Here is a 20,377-nt window from a genome sequence, read left to right on the forward strand (position 1 = left end):
GATGGTAGTACCCATGTCTAACTATTGCTATCACTGTCTGTAGGCTATGCAGATGGATCTCTTTTATTAGACAGGCTCTGCATCACTTTTTCATTTCAATTTGGACTGGGCAAAGTTTTTGACAACTTGAAAAACTGAAGTCTTACAAGACAAGCTCCCAACAGTAGTTCAGGAATGAAAAATGCACATTCTTCCCTGATACTTAAATGTCTTACTTGGTGAAAAGTCAATAGTGTTTTTGGGACATCAAGTCAAAGTCATTCTAACTTATCAAACCTTGCTTAGTCATGTGGTGATGCAACATTCTCCAAAGCCCACTTTTACAGTATATGGCTCCTGCACTATAGTTATAGTAAGCAAACGGGCTGTCAGTTTTTACAATGAGATCAATCTAGAGTAAATGTGAACTGGCTGGAAATCCAAGTTTTAGGTATCCAGTCAAGTGGTTTCCATTTTGCTGCACAGCTCCTGATGCATGCCCTGAATATTAAACGCTCACCCATTTAGTTGGTGCTTTTGTCCAAAGCAACACCCACGTTTGAGAAGGCAGGGTCACAAGGGCCTCAGTCAAGAAGCACAGCACTTTAGCAGAGGATGGTTTCGATCCATCGGCCTCGGTTATGGGCCCAGCAGGCTTCCACTGCGCCACTCTGCTCCATGAAGAAGTTGGCAATCTGAAGAGACAGACTTGACGTGCATCATGAGAGCAAAATGAACGCTTAGCTTGTTACTGTGGTGCCCGAAGAGGTAAATAGCGATTTATCTACTTCACAGGAGGCAACGTTGATATATATGATTTTTTTTGTTATTGCATGATGTTTTTTCCTGCTCTCACTGAATGGAAGAGTCGCACTAACCCTTTTATGCCAGGCATGAAAGGTATCTGGGGATACTCTGTGGTGGAAGCCTGCCATGACGATATCAGACGCTCTTCTTGGTTTGGCTCCATGATGGAGAGGCGTAGACGTGCAGAGGACGTCAACTTCATGACAATGTCCTTCTCTTCGGGGCAGGAGCAGGTAAGTATCCCAGTTCAGGACTGACCTGCTGAGACCTGGCCTGCCTCCCTCTGTCATGGACTTTGCATAGAGAAGCTGAACGTGGTACCTATTAGTGTTGGAATTGTGTCAAGGCTCTTCACAAAACCAAAACTAAGAAGTCAACATGCGTATGTGTGCAGTTTGGGTAAGGAATTCCTGAAGAATAACCAAGCAGGTTAAGGACCAATGCATAGGGAAGAACACGTACGAGACTGCATTTGACCAGCAGGTGTGAAAGGCATGGTTGAACTTTTCATTGCCTAGTTTTTCACATTTTAGATTTGACTATTGTGGTCTGCATACAAGAACAGCATTAGCATTCGAGTAAACCTTCAACCTGATGTGGAGAGTCCTGTGTCCTACTTACTGTACCTTGTGACGCTGGCAGCGAACAGGAACAGTTGTGATGTGTGGGTAGGGTGTTTTTCGGTCTCTGTCCTCCATGTCAACCGTGGGAGGAGAGAAGACGAGATTAATAGGGCAGAGGAGAGCGGGCTGTTAGCAAGCCTGGATGTATGGAGCACAGGAGAGTAAAGGCAAGTCAGACAAAGGCAAATGAAAAGAGAGGCAATTATCTCCCTGTCTGGGAATGAAGGCAATTATTTCACTGCCCAAGGCCCCAAATATAACTACAGCTAGTCCTATAAGATTTTATTAGCCACCGCACGTTTTAGCTTTCCAAGCAATGTTTAGTGCTGAAGGCCGGTCTGGTGACCAAAAGTCAGAGGTCAGCCGCAAAATGATTCATAGTTCTGCATCTTCTTAATACCATCCAGAGGATCTCATTATGATCTTCTCCCCTGTCCTGCTACTGTTTACGTGAAACATGATGATCATAGATTCTCATGACTTTCTGTTATGAGAAGATATTTTATAGATGTGATGGATTAAGTCAAGGCCACTATAACCAGTGGACAGTGTTCATTTGTTCATTCATCCTCAGTATTATCTAAAAATCCTTTTATTTTCAATAACTACTAAGTTTAAGTCAAACCATGAACTATATCAACGACCGTGTACTGTATCCATTCATCTATCCTTGCCTTTTCATTACCGTTTATCCAGTGAATGGTTGTAATTGGCCTGGAGCCAATTCCAGGAACTACTGGGCACAAGGCAGGGTACAACCTCCAGGCTGCTAGACCATCACAGGGCACACAGTTGCCTCATGCATGTATTGTATTGCACATGCAGACTTACTTAGAATATACTTATATGGCAGGGCTATTCAAATCACATAGCCCTGATGATTTTCCAGCCGCCTTTACCTGTCAGCCAGGTGTGAAGCCTCAAACCAACCAGAATCCGTAATTATTAAAGTAACAGTCTGGGAGAACTGAAAACAAGGCCTGGATTTGGAATCGAGGGCCAGATTTAAAGTTCCCTGCTATAAGACATTGTTATTATAACATGGAAGTACACTCCATGTAAAGATGGGGTACGCAGGTCAATATCTATATAATTCCTCTTACTCAAGCCTTGAAATTGAGCTGTGTTTGCCATTTGTGCAAGTACTAGAACAAATGCACTGGAATGTGTTTTTTCCAGAGGTGGATAATTCAGATTCAGACCAAGATTTTGCTTTTACCAACCAGTTTAGTACTCTGTCACTGCAACTCTTTAAACTTACCTGGTTGGTTGAAACAAAAGAGTTTTTTCCACATATCCCATCTTGCTCTCCATTTTTAAAGACACACACACGTGACCTTGGAGAACTGAATATGTGTCAGAATCTAAGGACCTGAGACATGAGGATCATCACCTAGAGTCAGACACTTAGTGTTACAAACATTACTTGGGAGAATGGACAATTGAAAGAATAATTTGTATGTTTTATATTGTAAGAATGAACATGTTATGGAGTATATATTTTATTGGACATCCTCTCAATGTTTGTCCTATAGGAAGAGCTGAGAAAATATGAACTGTGTGCAAAAGCTTACATGGGAAGTAAAGCCAGATTGGTCACGTAAGATAGTTAATGCTGCCAGATTTGTATCCACTAACTTGATATGGGCATCCAAGCTTGTGAATCTGACCTGACACTTATAAGGAAGGGTTCACGACGAGATAAGACGGCTACGACCTCTCGCCTTCAGATATCTGGCGAATCGATAAGGTTATTCCTACATGTAAGCATTTTCTGCGATGGTTCATCAGATATAGACGTGGTGGTGTCTTGGCAAAGGGTCCCACGACAGACCTGACAGCTGAGACTGAGCCGTCAAATGGACAGTTGTCCAGAGATTCTCCATGACAGCTCCAGTCCCACAGCTTCTCTCTCCCTGACTGTGATTAATGCAATGACAGTTGTGCGTGTCAACATGGAGTCCAGTTCTGCCAAAGGCAACTGACAGAAATCTACCATCCATGCTTTGTTACTCTCCATTGCCCGTCACCATGGAACTGACCAGCAAAGGAGGAAGTAAACAGAGAGAGAACAGAGATGTTGGTATTGCTACAGATAGGCCATGGTCCATGAATCACGGCTGCACAACATACCCATGGCTATTGGGTGCCAGTCACCATCAGAAATCAATGTCTGATTAAATTAACGCCCCTCGTTTTGTGCGCGAGAGGTCTGAGCTTGGAAGGGTGGGCGGATTTCTCATCTTAAAGAGGTGACACAAATCTTTCGCAAGTGCCACCCATTCGGGGCAGCGAGGACGGAGACGAATTGGCCGTCAAATCGAAAAACTGCCGTGTGAGTGAGCTAGGTAAATACGCGGACGAATTAATAAACGCGCCGTTATAAATGGCGTCATCCTTCATCCTGCCGCGCTGGCCAGCCAGCGACTGAGTGAAGCCGTGGTCCATTAGCACTGTGGTCAGCTGCAGTGACAGATGGAGAACCAGCCCAGTGGTACGTCAGGGTGCCGTTTATAACCCAAATAAAAATGCTGGCATGTTACCGCGTCACAGAGAGAATTCAAACTGCGCTACCATATTCCTAACTCCGCATTAAATCCCAGGAGCATTTAAAGGAATGACATTATAAGTCATATATAAATAATAAAGCTGAATTATCACACATGCAATGTACATGAACACTCATAGTAGCAGAACTGTTAGAGTACTTATGGTTGGTAAGTCTGCGAGTTTGTAGTTTCTGGTGCCATTCTTATTTATAAGGCTTTAAGACTCTCAGAATATCCTACTTATCATTCTAAATTTGCAGCTCGTGAGGTCAGAGACTTCATTGATATTCATTTCCAGCTGACACAGCAATCCCAGCAGATGGGCGTCAGCGGCACACGCATTAAATCCCGTGTCTCTCTGGCCTTTACATGGCTCTATTATTGCTTTGTTTTGTTTTCCATTAGGAACTTCTGACAGAAGTTGGGGGAAAAAACCCAAAGTGATGGCTAATGTGTTGTCCAGCTGGGAAATCTGTGGGCCAAAATTGGTGCATTTGGGCTCTGGGAGCCAAAAACATTCCCAGAGAGTCACACCGAGCGGCTGTAAGCGCTGAAGTGGTGTCCCCCCCCCTCCACTTTATTCAGTCTCCCCATCATCCTAGATTCCCCATGATCAACCCATACCACTGATTTATAGCATAGAAACTTTATTCAAAATGTTTTAGTGCTAGATTAAACCGGATTTCTACAAATATAGACATATAAAATACATAAAGAATCTTTATAGGGGCTACAATTGACGCCACTCTGCCAGAACCCTGTTAAAGTCCCCATCCTGAGCCCCATAAACAGGGACACATATACATACTAGGAGACACCATTAAAGATTCCCAGATCAAGGAAAAAGAGAATCCTTGTTTGGAGGAAGGCAGGTGTAGGAGTTGGTTGCTCCTCACCCACATGGGGAAGATGAAGGTCTGCTCCTCCATCAGAAGCTGCTCCTTGGGCCAGTGCCTTTCTTCTCCGCCAGAGACAGCTGAGCTGAGACCCACCCCTTGTTTCCGGGCTTTCTGTCTGCAGCGGTGTGGGACCTACCTTCCAGCTCGCACTGATCATTATCAGAGTAGCGTGGGACTGCACTGGAGCCCAGCTCATGAAATATTCAGGGCTGTGTGCTTTGGTAAAACTCTTTATAATCAGAAAGGTGGGGGGAAAAAGGAAAAAAAAAAAAAAACGGCTCTCCTCCAAGCAAGTTTCAGGGGCTGAACAGTGATAGAGTGCAGTAATTTGTTTTTTTTGTTTTTTTTTTCCGGGGGGGGGGGGGGGGGGGGTGAGTACTTAATACTCCTTAAAGACCAGAATTTCTACATGTTAGTTTATGCTTGACACCAGCAAGACAAGGTAACTATGCCTGTAGGAGGTGTGGCCTATGTGTAAGGCTGCTAGGTCTGACTGTATCTGCTAAAGCAACGATGCCAGATTCATTTACAGTGTATTTCATTTCTGGTGATCAGAGGTGCCCTCTCCTATAACAAGGGGCCACAATCAGATTAATTTTGTCCTTTTAATGTATCCTCCCCTGGCTAATTTTGTACCCTCACTGCTTCCTCTCTTGACCAAGGACGAGCCAGAGATTATTGAGCATCTTTAATGAATCTTCACCTGGTTTGTGAAAGACATGGGACCATCTCACTAGTCTTCTCTCTCCATTTCTCACTTTCTCGCTCACTGTTCTGTCCCCTTCTCCCTTCTCCCATTTACACCCACCCAAGACTGCTAAACAAAATTTGCTTCGGTTTTTCCCTCTGGACACAGACAGAAAAAGACTCTCCATGTACTTTTTAACAGTCGCTCAGTGGTTTTGAAATGCAGGCAGGAGGACACCTCAGTTTCCATTGATTGGGTGGGCAGTGATTTCATATCCTCTGTGAAGAAGCTTCCTGTCTTTATACTCTCAGTCAAGGCAGCCAGTTTTCTATGTACCTTCATGGTCTCTGTTAAAAGGACCGGTTTATTCATGAAACGTGTCACACAAGTGTGGAGGTTTTCGCTGTGCATCGAAAAGACGCAATCACAAAAAGAGAAGGGGCAAACAACAACAGCCTTTCTTCCTTGCATGAGACGTTCGCTGGTGTTGTTGAACCGCTGCATCCATTCCTCTGTGGTGCTGAGGGAAGCGGACCATAAAGCGATGTCCCTGATACAACCACATTCATCTCCCTGAGCTGGGCTGATCCCTCACTTCACCCTTTAAGATTGCAGCTCGTAATCTGCTGACACGCCCTAATCCTGACTAACAAGGACTGTCAGCTATTTTTATACTGTTATCTGTCTCAGTCTCAAACTTACTTCTCTTTCTCTCTTCTGCTATATCCCTTTGATCATGTCAGCATGATTTTACTTCAAATTTTCATTCTTTGTACAGTCTGCATCAGGGGTAGACAATCGAATCCAATAAAGGGTGTGTATGCGGGTTTTCACTGCAGCTTCCTAATTAAATTGCTAATTAGAAGACTGATTGGCTGAAGAGTCCTCACACCTGGGGTTGAGCAGCTGGCCTAAAACAAAAAACCTGCATACAAACTGGCCCTTTGCAGATAAGATTGGCCACCCCATGTCTACATCAATACATTTCTGCTAATCTTTTTTTGCTCTTTTTTTCTTTTCCTATGTCCAATCATACATAATTTCTTCGCTCATTTTGTGAAATTGATGGAAATTATTTTTCCATTAAAGAATTTTCAAATAAAACATTGCATCACTCTTACTAGATAATCTGTCTTACTTGTGTAAATAACACTCCTTATTCTGGAACTTGTTAAACATTGGCATTGGTGCAGTTAAATACAAAATAATGAATTGGCACTATAATTAAATATTTAAGAAACTGTAGGGCAGTCCTGACAAGTACAAGGGATCATTTTTAGGTGTTACAGAACCCCTGCATCGGTATTGTTTTGCTCAAATATCTGGCGATGGAATAAATGTCATGAGTTGGAAGAGCTGTGTACACACTGTTAGACATGCAGTTTAGCGTTTCATTCTGCACAGTTCCAGTTCTGACGTTACTCAGAAAATCACAAATGAAGAGACTCTTGGTGACTCTTAGTGTGAACAAAAGATAATTAGAAATGCCAGTGACTCTTGCATGCCTACATGCGCCAGGACGTATCGGAGTGCTGGCAGACGGCCCTATTGACAAGTTGTTTTGGGGGAAATCATGCTTGAGTAACCTGTAGGTCAGCATTGGCGATTCTTGGGTCTATGGGAAACGGGGGCTCTAATGAGCCTTTGGTGGGTGTGCTGTGTCACTCTCTTCACCCTTTAATGTCTGGGCCCGGTTCAGGGCATTGTCAGCTCCAGAGGGACCTGTTAGCAAGTTTAAATCCAGCCCTAATATTCACAAGGATCATGGGTCCCAGCTGCCAGCTTTTCCTTTGTGCCCAATGGGATTCAGATTAATAGCTTCCTTTTTGCTTGGGGGGGTGGGGGATAGATTTGTTTCATCCGCAGTGGGATTCTCCAGAGATGGGCAATGAGGTGCCCTGTTTGTGATCTGTCAGTCAGTGCTTTGCACGACAGTCCAGACCAGAGCGTAAACTTCCAAAAGTAAGTTTGGAAGCAAATATGGACTTGCTGGACCCCACTAATGACTGTAAATTCTTTCCCCTGGCAGAATACCGGCATGAGGCAGTTTTAAGAGAGCAAGACTCAACGGTGATGCTGAGGTTTGCATACGCGCAGAAGCTCTGTAATTTTAAATATTAGCATTCATTTGCGACGTGGCTGTTGATAGGCCAAGGTGGCTGCTAGGCACCAACAGGGGACAGGAGTGCAAGACGTCATGGAAAACAACTGCGTGTCAAACAGAGGCTGCCACAAACGGGAGCCCGGGAGGACAGTGGCGTGCTAGGAGATGGCAGTGAGGTTGGGGGAGGACAGTGGCGTGCTTGGAGATGGCAGTGAGGTTGGGGGAGGACAGTGGCGTGCTTGGAGATGGCAGTGAGGTTGGGGGAGGACAGTGGCGTGCTTGGAGATGGCAGTGAGGTTGGGGGAGGACAGTGGCGTGCTAGGAGATGGCAGTGAGGTTGGGGGAGGACAGTGGCGTGCTTGGAGATGGCAGTGAGGTTGGGGGAGGACAGTGGCGTGCTTGGAGATGGCAGTGAGGTTGGGGGAGGACAGTGGCGTGCTTGGAGATGGCAGTGAGGTTGGGGGAGGACAGTGGCGTGCTTGGAGATGGCAGTGAGGTTGGGGGAGGACAGTGGCGTGCTTGGAGATGGCAGTGAGGTTGGGGGAGGACAGTGGCGTGCTTGGAGATGGCAGTGAGGTTGGGGGAGGACAGTGGCGTGCTTGGAGATGGCAGTGAGGTTGGGGGAGGACAGTGGCGTGCTTGGAGATGGCAGTGAGGTTGGGGGAGGACAGTGGCGTGCTTGGAGATGGCAGTGAGGTTGAGCAGCAGCACCTCACTGGCCTGGCGCAGAATGGGGAGGGGGGGGGGGGAAGTATGAGAGAATAAGGCATAGCAGGATATGAAGGGACAGCAGGGTTACAGGGCCTGGGAGGGCAACTGGGACACAACTGTAGCAGTTGTGGGCGTGGCGTGAAGCAGTTAGACAGTGGTGCAATGGTGACTCACTCTCCCCCCTCTCTCCCTGCCCCCCTCCCTTTCCCAGACAGCCTAGAACTCTGTCGGGGAGTGTAAGCTGATTCCCAAGCCTGCCACACGGAATCCTCACAGCTGTAAACATGGACCTGATATCTTAATCCAGAGATACCATGGCCTGGATTAGGTGTGTTGGAGCAGCTGTGAGCAGCCACTGGTCCTGGAGGCCATATGGATGATTAGCCTGTGGTCAAATTACTTGGACTTTCTGCTAGCGAACAGTCTACAGACAGCCAAGGGCCACATCCAATGGCTATTAGGAACAGAAGTCGTGGGGCGGGAGGCTCTGGGCGGGTAAATGTCTCTCATTGGTTGTGGTGATGGGCAGCACTCTGCCTCAGGTTCCTTGCTGGCCAATGAGTAGCCCTGAACTTACAGGCAGTCAAGCCCATCAGATTGAATTACAATTATATCCATCTCTCTTACTGGAAAATCTGTGAGTATGTGCATGTTTTTCATGGTAGAATATTTTTATGCGTGCAACTGCAGTGTCTCGAGCTTCTGTGGTAGTATGTAGAAAATGCAGAAAAACATGTGTTTCTGACTGCGCATGCCTTTGTGTGTTCGTGCATGTAGATACGTGTATGTTTGTGTAGCTTTTTGGCATGTCTCACTCCTGGTGAGCGGGAACACGCGGCCTTTGATGGGCTGGCACCTTGGAGCAGCATCTCCTCTCTTCCCATCAGTCACATTGAATAGATAACAGCCACTCCTATTGTCAGACAATACACTCTTATTGCTGATACCTGATTACCTAAAAGACACATCCTGGAATCTGTCCTCCAAAGCGAATTTGCCCCCAAATGCACCCATTACTGCTTGTGTTGCTATGATGTAATGCGATAATGGGATCGAGCACTCACAGTAAGTTTAACGGCAGTGTGCACTCTGCCTTTCACCCTGTGCTGAATTATTGCCATTGGATTTGCAGCAGTCTTGGTACAACGTTACAGCAATGTCTGGGATTTTTGCAAGCTGTCAAAATGTTTGTCAATGAAAAGTGTTTCTAGATGAATCCATCTGCCAGGATGCATGCATAAGTGGTGCAGAGTTTATGTTGCATTATTATATAGTTTGTTTTGTAGAGTGTAGAGGTTATACAAAATGGGTATTAAATGACATATATACAGTGTTTCCAGTGAAGGAATTGCTGCAGCTTACTCGTATGGCGAGCTATTTGATATATGAATGTCTCATTATGACACCAGTCATGATCGAAGTGCTATATTAAGATGAATCAAGCAAGAGAAACTTACAAGATGGCTTTACAGAATGCATCTATAGCGATAAGTACGGTATGACAAACACAGCATTGGGGGCTTTTGCCAAATAGGCTTAAGCAGCCAAGAAGTCATTTTTTGGAAGAGGAATTTTTCTCAGGCCCTTTAGCTTGCCCACAGAGACAAGGAATGACAATCCTCTAAATAAGAACCATTAATTCCATGAAAATCCAGAGCCTTGCAGAAAATATCCCATAGTTAGCTGTAGTCACAACCTGTTACAGTAAAAATAATTCTTCATTTTGTTTTATGTAGTCCATAACCCTGTAAGAAGCAGGAGCTGAAAACTCGAGAAATCATTCTCACCTTCATTGGAAGTAAAGGCTGCTGGTTAAGACATGGGATCTGCTGGATGGTTAGGCCGTCTTTACTGTTGTAGGATGTAGGGTCTGCTAAATGGTTAGACCATCCATTCTGTTTTAGGGTGTACAGTCTGCTGAATGGAGAGACCATCTTTACTGTTGTAGGATGTAGGGTTTGCTGAATGGAGAGACCATCCATTCTGTTTTAGGGTGTACAGTCTGCTGAATGGAGAGACCATCCTTACTGTTGTAGGATGTAGGGTTTGATGAATAGAGAGACCATCCTTACTCTTGTCAGTTTTTCCCACCTGACCAATTTTGAAATCTTGATAGAATAATTGCATCTCATGTCTTTATACTTTTTGTCAGAAAAAGCCAATAGTGGCTATTCTTCGTGCTGGGCAAAGGGGTTTTGTCTTTAACAGGATGACTTTGGCAGGCATTTTTAAGGGGATGATGCTCAGATTGGTCTGGTTTCTGACATTGGAGCATGTGCTCGCTATACTTCTTTTTTTTTTACAACATACCATTATACTAGGGAAACTGCAGTAAGAGTTTAAGGCAAAATCTGTTTCTATCACTCGTAGTGTTCAGTGATGACAGTTTTTTCACAAGCTGCCTGTTCTCGCTGTGTTCAGTTCACAGCAGCCTTTCTGGTATGAAGAGTGATGGCATTTTCTTAGTGTTCAGTTTGGGCCAGCCCTCTTCTTGGATTTGGTGACAGTGCTGTGTTCAGTCCTCAGCGATATGTGAGAAATGTCACTGTGCTCTGCTCTGTGAAATGAAGCGAGGATGGGACTACAGTCCCGCGGTTTTTATCACTCTGTGCGTGTCTGTGTATTTATATCAGTATGTTATGCTCTTGTTTCTAGATGTGCACCCTTGAGCGTTTCGTTTTGCGTGTGCGTCTGTGAGTTTTTCATTGCCTGTGTTTATATTTCATTGTTTGTACTTTTCAGTTTATGTCTGAGTAAGTGTTTATGTCTCTTGCCTTATGCTCCTCTGTGTGTGCGTGTTCTACTCTGTGTGTGTGTGTCTTATGATGAATCTTCCGCCTTCAGGAGTCTGCATTATGTACCTCCCTGACTCCCTGCCAGTGCACATTACACTGTTATTTTTATAATTTAGCACACGCCCCAATACAGGGTCAGAGTACACCGCTAAAACTTATATTTCTTACACTGAACTGGTGAAGCGCCACTACAGAATATGAGTATGGGATGGCCGATGTCCGATTCCCTCAGGTAGGCAGTTGGGGGTGGGGGTCTAGCTGTTCTGCATGCTTTGGGTGGCGACACGTTGCTGTGGGCTACAGCTCAGACATGTTTACCCATCGGAGACACGGACCCTGGCATCCTTCCCGGTACATGGGGGAGACTGAGTCCTCCCTTACTCTGCCCCCAATATTCCTCTGAAGACAGCGTTCATCTGAAGGGTGCATGTTCACTTTCTTGGGAAGGGGGGCCCTGTTTTACATATTTGACAATTACCAAGGTAAAAAAAAAACCAGCTTTACAAAAAAAATAATAATATTGTAGCTCGCTTTGGATAAAAGTATCAGATTCCCTCTGACCGCGGTGATGCTGGCACGGTGTCCGGGCCTCGTTGGCCATGCAACGCTGACAGAAGCTGTACCACGCAGTCTGTGGCATATGAAGAATTCAGCAGCGCTCTTCCTCCCTTCATGTAGCTTGCCAGCATAGCTCATTACTTATAGTAGGATAGTTTGCGCCAAGAACAAACTGTAGCTTGGGAACTTGTTCAGCTCAGTAAAATATAATAAAATTGTGCAAGAACATTCTCTAAAGGATCCAACGAAAGTACCCTTATTAAGATTGCTTAATGTAGCTTGCTTTATTATTTGCATGAACATACGTAATAATGTTATTTTATTATGTTTGATACTAGACATTACTAACTTTTTGCAGGAGTACAATGGCAAGTAAAATATGAAATGTTTTTTATTTTATTGTGCTTTATGAGGAAAATTATTTTAATTATGGTTATCATAAAAAAAACATTGGGAATGACATGAGTTAAAGTCCGTCATTTCCCTTTGCCTCACTGCATAAATGACCCATAAATCTTATACTTTTACAAAATCATAAACAGGGACCTTTAGATCCTGCATTTCCTAGAGCACCTGCCCCACAAACTGTACTCTTTATTACAACATCTAGTTGTAAGGCAAAGTGGAGCTAATATTTGTTGCATTTTCTATAGTGTGTCTGTCTATCTACACACAAAATATGATATGACGTATTACCGATTCCCTAACACACTGTCAGTGTCCATGTACTCCGCGAGCGTCTGAAAATAGCAGTAAGAATCATTCACCTGCTTTTATTTATGACAAATTCAGCGCCATTAATCTCAGGCTTTGTGATGTACAACAAATATGAGCGTGCTGTCAGAGTCCCTCTGAAATGTGAGGTAATATTCATGCCAGGAGACCATTCATATTATTTTCAGAAGGCCTCAATTCTGACCTTCCACAAACAATTTGGCTCCGCCCCATGTACACAGTACAACAACGTGTCACAGCTGTGCTCAATCTGGTAGCACTGAACGCCAACTGCTTGGTGCTCTCTCCTCCCTGATACTGCAAACACTGCGGCCCAGTGCTGTTCCCAGTGATATCACGCTGATTACTTTTTAAAATGGCAGAAAATTGATTCCTTTTGGTTGAGTATCACTGTGTTGGGTTGCTTTCAGGCTATGCCCTTACTGATGTGCTCTTTCTCAGTGTCACTGAAAACTTTTACTCGCAGGGAAATAGACACTCTGCTGCTGTGAGGAGATAAACACCGTCTGCAAGGCTGGGAGGACACCAGGAAAAAGGCTCTCATCAACCGAAGGCAGACGTTCTTTGTAAAGTCACTGTCGGAGCAGACGTCCTCCAGGGGGGTACCATTATGCAGATAAATTTAATTGCTGTGGGTCTAAAACCCTCAGAGGGAACATTCAACTAGAGCAGGTGGGTGGAGTGCCAATGGAGAAGTGGGATGTCATGGGAGAATCTCTGGTGTTCCCACCCAAAGCATTTGGCTGGAAAAATCTTGGTGGAATAGCACAGAAACATCTTAAATGAAGGCAAATGAGGAAACACTGCAATTGACATTTGGCTTTCATGTGAGATTTCGACCTTACTGAGGTATTAATGCACTGACTAAAATTCATGCTGACTTCATCTCTGAGGGCAGTGGGAAGCCCATCTTATCTCCAGCTGCATGTCAACTTCCTTCAACGGAATACGCACTTGTGAAACTCAGAAATAGATCAGTGGGTATTAAATTGCACCGTCGTTCAGTTTCTGTTCAAAGGATGAGCTGCATTCTTCTCCATAAGATATTAAATTGAACTGCGGCCTCAACGGGGACGTTGGATTTTAACGAGATTGCATGTTGGCGGCTTTTCCGTTGCCCGGCGCTTGTTTTCATTCGTGTAGCTGTTCGGATTTTACCTTCCAACTCGGAGGGATGGGACCTTGAGAAAGACCGCATGGGGGGCGGGGGTGAATGGATAACAAAAGTGCAGCCAGGGGCAGTGACACACGGAGCACAGGGCAATGCTGGGAGCAGGAATTGGGGGGAGGGGCCACGGTGCTGGGGAGAGGCAAGGGGAAAAGCAAGCACTGGCAAGGTTTGGGGGGGGCGGGGAGTTCCTGTGACTGATGGACTGGGGTGGGAATTGAGGTGAGGCGGTGAAAATAGAGAGGGGAATCGAAGGTGCCAGAGATAGTCAGGCAAGAACAAAATGGTCTGAAAGCACAGAGCTGGATGTCATAACGGGGACTCAGGGAGCTGGAACCCAGTGCGACTGAGCCCTGATCTCACTGACCCGGCTCAATTAACCTCCTGCTGCTGAGCAAGAGAAACATATTTAGGGCAAATATCAGGCTGTGTGGTACCAGCACGCCAGTACGAGGTTATTTCTGCCAGCGAGAGGCACACAGCTGTGTCCTGGAAACAGGGAGAGGGGAAAAATGCTGCCATTTAGGAATCCGCATGAAGCGGGCCTCGACACGAGGCACACTGGGACGATCTCCCAGCATGGAAGAAGTGTCCCGCCAGGCTGTCGATTTAAATCGACATGAACGTCAGAGGGAAAACGTTCCCCAAACCGGGCTCTGGCCGCCTGGCGTGTGACATGAGGATGGGAGGCGCGCACCGCTCTCTGGCCCGATCGCCCCGGCTACTGAATCTGCCGTATGCCACAGATTATGCTTGTTTATAACAGCCTCCGATTGGATGCTTGGAGCTTCTCACTGCTGCTGCCATCTCCCCACTAAAACGTTTGACCGTTCAAGCCATCCACTCAAAGGCTGACGGAAGGAATTTGGGTGCAATCGCCCTGCCGCCAATATAGATTAAAGGTTTAACGATGCCCCATAGATGCTTCGGAAACAGACCATGTCGGCTGGCTCTGAACTGGGCTGGACCTTCAGTGCCGCCAAATTCATGGGATTCGCTGTCCGTCATCCCTCACGTCACTTCTAGTGATGGCGACGGATCGATGTTTGCTGTTAAGGCGCGAGCCGGAGAGGCTGTTTTCAGTCCTGTCATTAAAGCGGTGCTTTGGCGGCGGATCAGACGGGGTGATTAATGTTCATGGGGGGGGGGGGGGGGGTGGGTTGCGTCTGTCCAAGTGTGCGGGAAAATGGAGCGGGCTTTCGCTGTGTGAGAAGAGACGGGAGTACATTTGCAGCTTATTACCTCCCACATAAACTCACGTGCTGAAACACATATATATATATAATTTTTTTCCTACAAACACACATTTATACAACTGAGCCACATGTGACGTCCTAATGTGCCTAATGCGGGTATTTTGGCTGTCATGTTTGGCGTGTGTGTGTGTCAGTCTCTGTGTGTGTGTCTGTGTGTGTGCGTGTCAGTCTGTGTGTGTGCATGTCAGCGTCTGCGTGTGTGCGTGTCAGTGTGTGTGTGTCAGTCTCTGTGTGTGTGTCAGTGTATATGTGTGTGTGTGTCAGCATCTGTGTGTGTGTCAGTCTCTGTGTTAGTGTCAGTGTGTGTGCATGTCAGTCTCTGTGTTAGTGTCTGTGTGTGTCAGTCTCTGTGTTAGTGTCAGTGTGTGTGCATGTCAGTCTCTGTGTTAGTGTCAGTGTGTGTGCGTGTCAGTCTCTGTCTGTGTTAGTGTCAGTGTGTGTGCGTGTCAGTCTCTGTCTGTGTTAGTGTCTATGTGTGTGCGTGTCAGTCTCTGTGTGTGTGTTAGTGTCTCTGTGTGTGTGTGTCAGTATCTGTGTGTGTGTTAGTGTCTATGTGTGTGCGTGTCAGTATCTGTGTGTGTGTTAGTGTCTGTGTGTGCATGTCAGTCTCTTTGTTAGTGTCAGTGTGTGTGCGTGTCAGTCTCTGTGTTAGTGTCAGTGTGTGTGCGTGTCAGTCTCTGTCTGTGTTAGTTTCAGTGTGTGTGCGTGTCAGTCTCTGTCTGTGTTAGTGTCAGTGTGTGTGCGTGTCAGTGTCTGTCTGTGTTAGTGTCTATGTGTGTGCGTGTCAGTCTCTGTATGTGTGCGTGTCAGTCTCTGTGTGTGTGTGTCAGTGTCTGTGTTAGTGCGTGTCAGTGGCTATGTGTGTCAGTGTCTGTGCATGTCAGTGTCTGTGTTAGTGTCTGTGTGTGTGCGTGTCACTGTCTGTGTTAGTGTCTGTGTGTGTGCGTGTCAGTGTTAGTGTCTGTGTGTGTGCGTGTCAGTGTCTGTGTGTGTGCGTGTCAGTGTCTGTGTGTGTGCGTGTCAGTGTCTGTGCGTGTCAGTGTCTGTGTTAGTGTCTGTATGTGTGCGTGTCAGTGTCTGTGTTAGTGTCTGTGTGTGTGCGTGTCAGTGTTAGTGTCTGTGTGTGTGCGTGTCAGTGTCTGTGTGTGTCAGTGTCTGTGTTAGTGTCTGTGTGTGTGCGTGTCAGTGGCTGTCACAGCCAGCTCTGGCATCTGTCTCCAGGCCCACACCGTCTCCCTCCATGCCGCTATCAGTCCTGTCTATCAGCCGAGTGGCTCCAGCCTGTCCACAGACATGTTCCCCCCCGAGTGCCTGCAGAAAGACTCACAGAGGAAGCTCATCATTAACTCCACTCCACTCTCTCTCTCCTCAGCTTTGCCAGTGACCTTCGGGTTGAAGTTAACTTCATGACTGCTTTCACTATTTGGATGTTGACCACAAAATATCCTGGTCTGATCTCTTCAGCTGAACACTACAGGAAACATAATTTGTTTAAGACACAGGGGCTGCTCTAGTGTTAATTCCACTGCTCTACTTTCTTGCTCATTTCAGTAAATTCTGGTCAGTGCCCATCACGGACTGCCATCTTAGCCATTCCTTGTCTACTGTCCTGTGATTCATTGAATGGACCCCAAGCTCTTTGCAACACTGCATTTTATAAACAGCTAGATGGTAGATCATAGATGGATAGTTATTAGCTGATCAAGTATATCTACACTGCCCTGGCACTTCATTAAGCAAAGCAAATGAAGACACTGTTACCGTCTAGGCCTGTTTTATGAACCAAGACCTTTTGGGGATTTAATCCAGAAGTTGAAAGTGCTGTTGTTCCCAAGAATGGTCCTACTGGCTACGCTGTCTTTGGTTAGACTTATACTAGGAAAAAGAAAATTAATAAACAGATCACTGAAGTAATGAGCAGATAAATAATTACTAAATCCAGCAATATTACACAGGAGCTTGGTTTGTGGCCTTTCCCTGTGCAGATTCTGTCCGTGCAAAAGCAATTAAAGGAGTTTTTGTTATTTAAATATGAAGGGAAATGGGATCAGATGAGGTTGTCTTCTCCACAGGGCCGACGAGGACAGGAAACACAGCTTGTCTCCACGGTGCCGAGATGGACTACAGTGGTATCAAAGGAGAGCCAGCTTTCTTTGAGGGGCAAACTGCTTGCCTAGGGTCACACAGGAGGGTGTCTCAGGAGGAGCTGCGGAGGAGAAGCGGCAGAAAGTTGGGACTTTAGGGGAATTTGTCTTAGATAAAGGAGCCCTTCTGTCCTGACTGCCTCCTGAATACAGTTAATGAACAGTTCATTGACAGTCTGGTAGCTTGGAATCAGTAGCTCAGATAATATGGCTATAAAGGCAATTTGCAGCCCTCTTTACATATATTTTAACTTTTAATTTAATTTCATTTCAATTGCCTGAATTTTGTCTTTATACATTAATTGTTATTGATTTTTAAATTGTTTAAAGAGGTTAATTTCCTTCCTGAAATGGGCTGCTTGTGCAGTTAACATTTAATTTAAAAATATGTTGTAACCATTTATCGCAATACAGGGATAGTTTCACCGTTTAATATCCATATAAAATTCTTCGCGAGTATCTCGCTGTAATGATAAGATTAAATTAGATTGCAACACCCGAAATTGTCATTGCATCAAGCAGCACAACAAATTACCTTCAAAACTACCTTCATGTTACAATATACGCGGTGCGTAATTCTCTCTTTAAAGTTGTTTTAGCAGATGTAGTGAGGAATTCACTCTTATCACAGTGACCGCTACTCACTCCTTGTCCCCGCTCCTCACTAGACTCACCACCTTTGCGTTTGTTAACGCAATTATCCCTGAAATGATGCATCGCATTTTTGTAGGCATCGGGGCCTCTGGAGAGCAGGAGTTGACCCACTTCAGACGTGAAGTGTCCTTTATAACCCCACTGACGCAGAACCGAAATCGGTGACCCATGGAATGGACCGTTTGCCACACCCACGTGACCTATCCCGAGTTACACAACAGCAATACAGGCTGATGCTAAGGCGTCACTGTCCTTTCTTTTCTCTTAACAAAGGGAAACGTACTAGAAAGTAAAACCTTCTACTGATATTGTCCGCCTTTCTGTCTTATTAATTTCTCTAAATTTTAAACATATCTCATAAGTTAACAGATCCTAAATTAATAGCCAATGTAAACAATACCGAATTTGTTTTAGTTTAGGCAATCTGTGTTTCGGTTCGTTCAGATCTGTATGTCTTTTACTGTAAAGCGCCCTTCTTGCAATAGAGTATAGTTGGGTAGGGAGGAGTTCCATGCCGAGCTTTCAAAAACAGCTGTACTGTACTCTTTCTAGTATCTTCGACTTTACATTTATTTATTTTTCTTAAGATTTTTCACGGCCCCGTTAGTGTTACTCTTTCGAAAAGAAAAAAAATGTTAATTGGATACTCTAGTTTGTCTTTATGGCCTTTTTGTTGATATAATCGGATCTGATATAAATGCTGGTAAAAGGGAATCAGAATGACTTAATATTGTAAAAATGTAACATTTTTTTCACACAGTATTTATACAACTTGTGCTCAACATTATGTCCAAGTGATCGAATTACTTATCTATTATTGCTTATATTTGTTCATATTACATTTTTAAATCATATTGCTTCATTCCAATTTTAGTTAAATATAAATTTAACTACGAAATCGAAGCCATATTTGGTTTTTAATGATTTTGCTTCGTACCAATTGAAGTCAAAGATGATTCACGTCTGGAATAGAAGACATGAATGAGAGGCGTCTGTTGTGGTAGAATAAATAAATTTGCGCCGTGGCTGCTGTCGGGTGTTTTACGGTAATGGTAAACTACTGAAACGTGTCTCTGTGGAGACAGATAGCTTCTCCCAAGCAGGACCGAAGCTGATCGCAGATCGGAGCGATCAGGGTGGGTTTGAGCCCGCTGTCACACACACGGGCTACACTCCGCTCACCGCGTTTGCCGTAAACGCAGATCGCCCGGCCATCAATGGGATTACTATTAAACATTTCACATTGTGTTTTTAAGATAGAATACGTAGTCGCCTAGGCTGTCTGAAGGTCATAAAGTGTTGCACCGAGACAGGAGCACTATATTTGCGAATTGCCCTTCTTCGTTAGATCTGCAAACGCCGGACGACCACAAGCCATACAGGTAAGAGGACCATTCAAGAAATGTAACATGAAATATTAATATCTGTTTTGCACACATGCATCTTGCGATTGCGTTAGTATTAGTGTATTACTTGTTGAATTGTAGGTGCTGCTTTAGTGTATTGTAGTTAATTCAAAATTGGTCAGCAGACTTTGTTCTTCTCGAAAAAGTATCGCTACTATATTATATATATATTAGAATAATCTCTAACGACTTAGATAAATAAACCGTAGACAAGGTGGTAGTATGAATCAGGTCGTTATGGATATTTTGTTAACATCTATCATCACTGTATAATAGTCGGAGGTTGCACATGCATTCATGACTCAACGCATTTTAATGTACCATTGTGAATTGTGAACTGATGCATAGTGCAACACATACATATGTGCGGGTGTGTGTGAGCCTGCATATGTGGATATATGGTAATAAGTCGTTGCATTTTGTATTCTGAAAAGTAACCTCAGTCCATTACCTCGTATAAACCCTGCCCTTTCACAATAAAGAGTTCGCAGTAGGACGCGCATGATGCAAACTGTATAATTTCTTTCGCGAACAAAACACATCACATTCCTAGACACGTAATTATGTGTGGTATCTTCTACATAATATGACCGTATTTTTCGAAAGGGCGACGTACAGTCCAGTTACGACGAGCATGCTTTTATTCCTAAGTATAGTTTCCCTTTACCTGCCTAAAGCTTCATGCATATTAATATGTCAGTAAAATTGCTAATGCACCTACAGATAGCTGCTATATTTCGCGTATCTGTTAGATCATGTTTTTATTTTTAAAAAGTCACATTTTGCTATGTTAAGTACGCCATATTAGTAGCAGTCGGGAGACCAGCGAATGTGTTTTATTGTTATGGAAATGATCGAAAGGATACAACGATAGTGTTTGGAGATGCGAAATAAAACACGAACACTCGAATTGCATTTAAAATGAATAGGATATGCAAGAATACCATGCTTTATCTCTGTATTGATGATATGCGTATGTTTTATATTGTCTTTAAACACATTATTTGCTGGGAACTGACTCCGGGAGCTCCACGTAATGTATATACAATTAAATGTGGAGGTATGTCTTTATTCATAGTTACTAATGAAAACAAGAAGGGTCTTTCTGTACCACTGTCGGGTCCCTTTTAAAGACCTCACCGTCTTTTATATATAATTCGGCTCGCCACATTTCTCCATGCTACCTTGCCAAAGACAAAGTATCCGGAATAATTATTCCGTGGATGCCCTGTAAGTCTATTAATTAAAAGGAAGACTACCCTTTGTTTTCGCAGATAAACGGCACTGTTTCGCACGAATAA

At 44.5% G+C, this 20,377-nt stretch overlaps 1 protein-coding gene and 1 long non-coding RNA gene across 3 annotated transcripts in view; both read left to right on the forward strand.

Moving 5' to 3' along the window:
* On the forward strand, positions 1–17,395 carry LOC111851948 (uncharacterized). Its single transcript, XR_002840134.2, has 3 exons — positions 1–747; positions 871–1,019; positions 16,945–17,395. It is a non-coding gene; the product is annotated as an uncharacterized lncRNA (long non-coding RNA).
* Positions 17,396–18,718: 1,323 nt separating this feature from the next.
* LOC111849651 (docking protein 4-like) overlaps positions 18,719–20,377 on the forward strand; it is a 56,261-nt gene continuing 54,602 nt past the window's right edge. Inside the window, exon 1 of one of the 2 annotated variants that reach the window (XM_023822722.2) lies at positions 18,719–19,052. The gene's annotated coding sequence lies outside the window, so the exon portion shown is untranslated. The remainder of the gene's footprint in view (positions 19,053–20,377) is intronic. The other variant, XM_023822721.2, reaches the window with a different exon arrangement.

Source organism: Paramormyrops kingsleyae, chromosome 13 (genome assembly GCF_048594095.1).
Source record: "Paramormyrops kingsleyae isolate MSU_618 chromosome 13, PKINGS_0.4, whole genome shotgun sequence".
NCBI classification, from domain to species: Eukaryota; Metazoa; Chordata; class Actinopteri; order Osteoglossiformes; family Mormyridae; genus Paramormyrops; species Paramormyrops kingsleyae.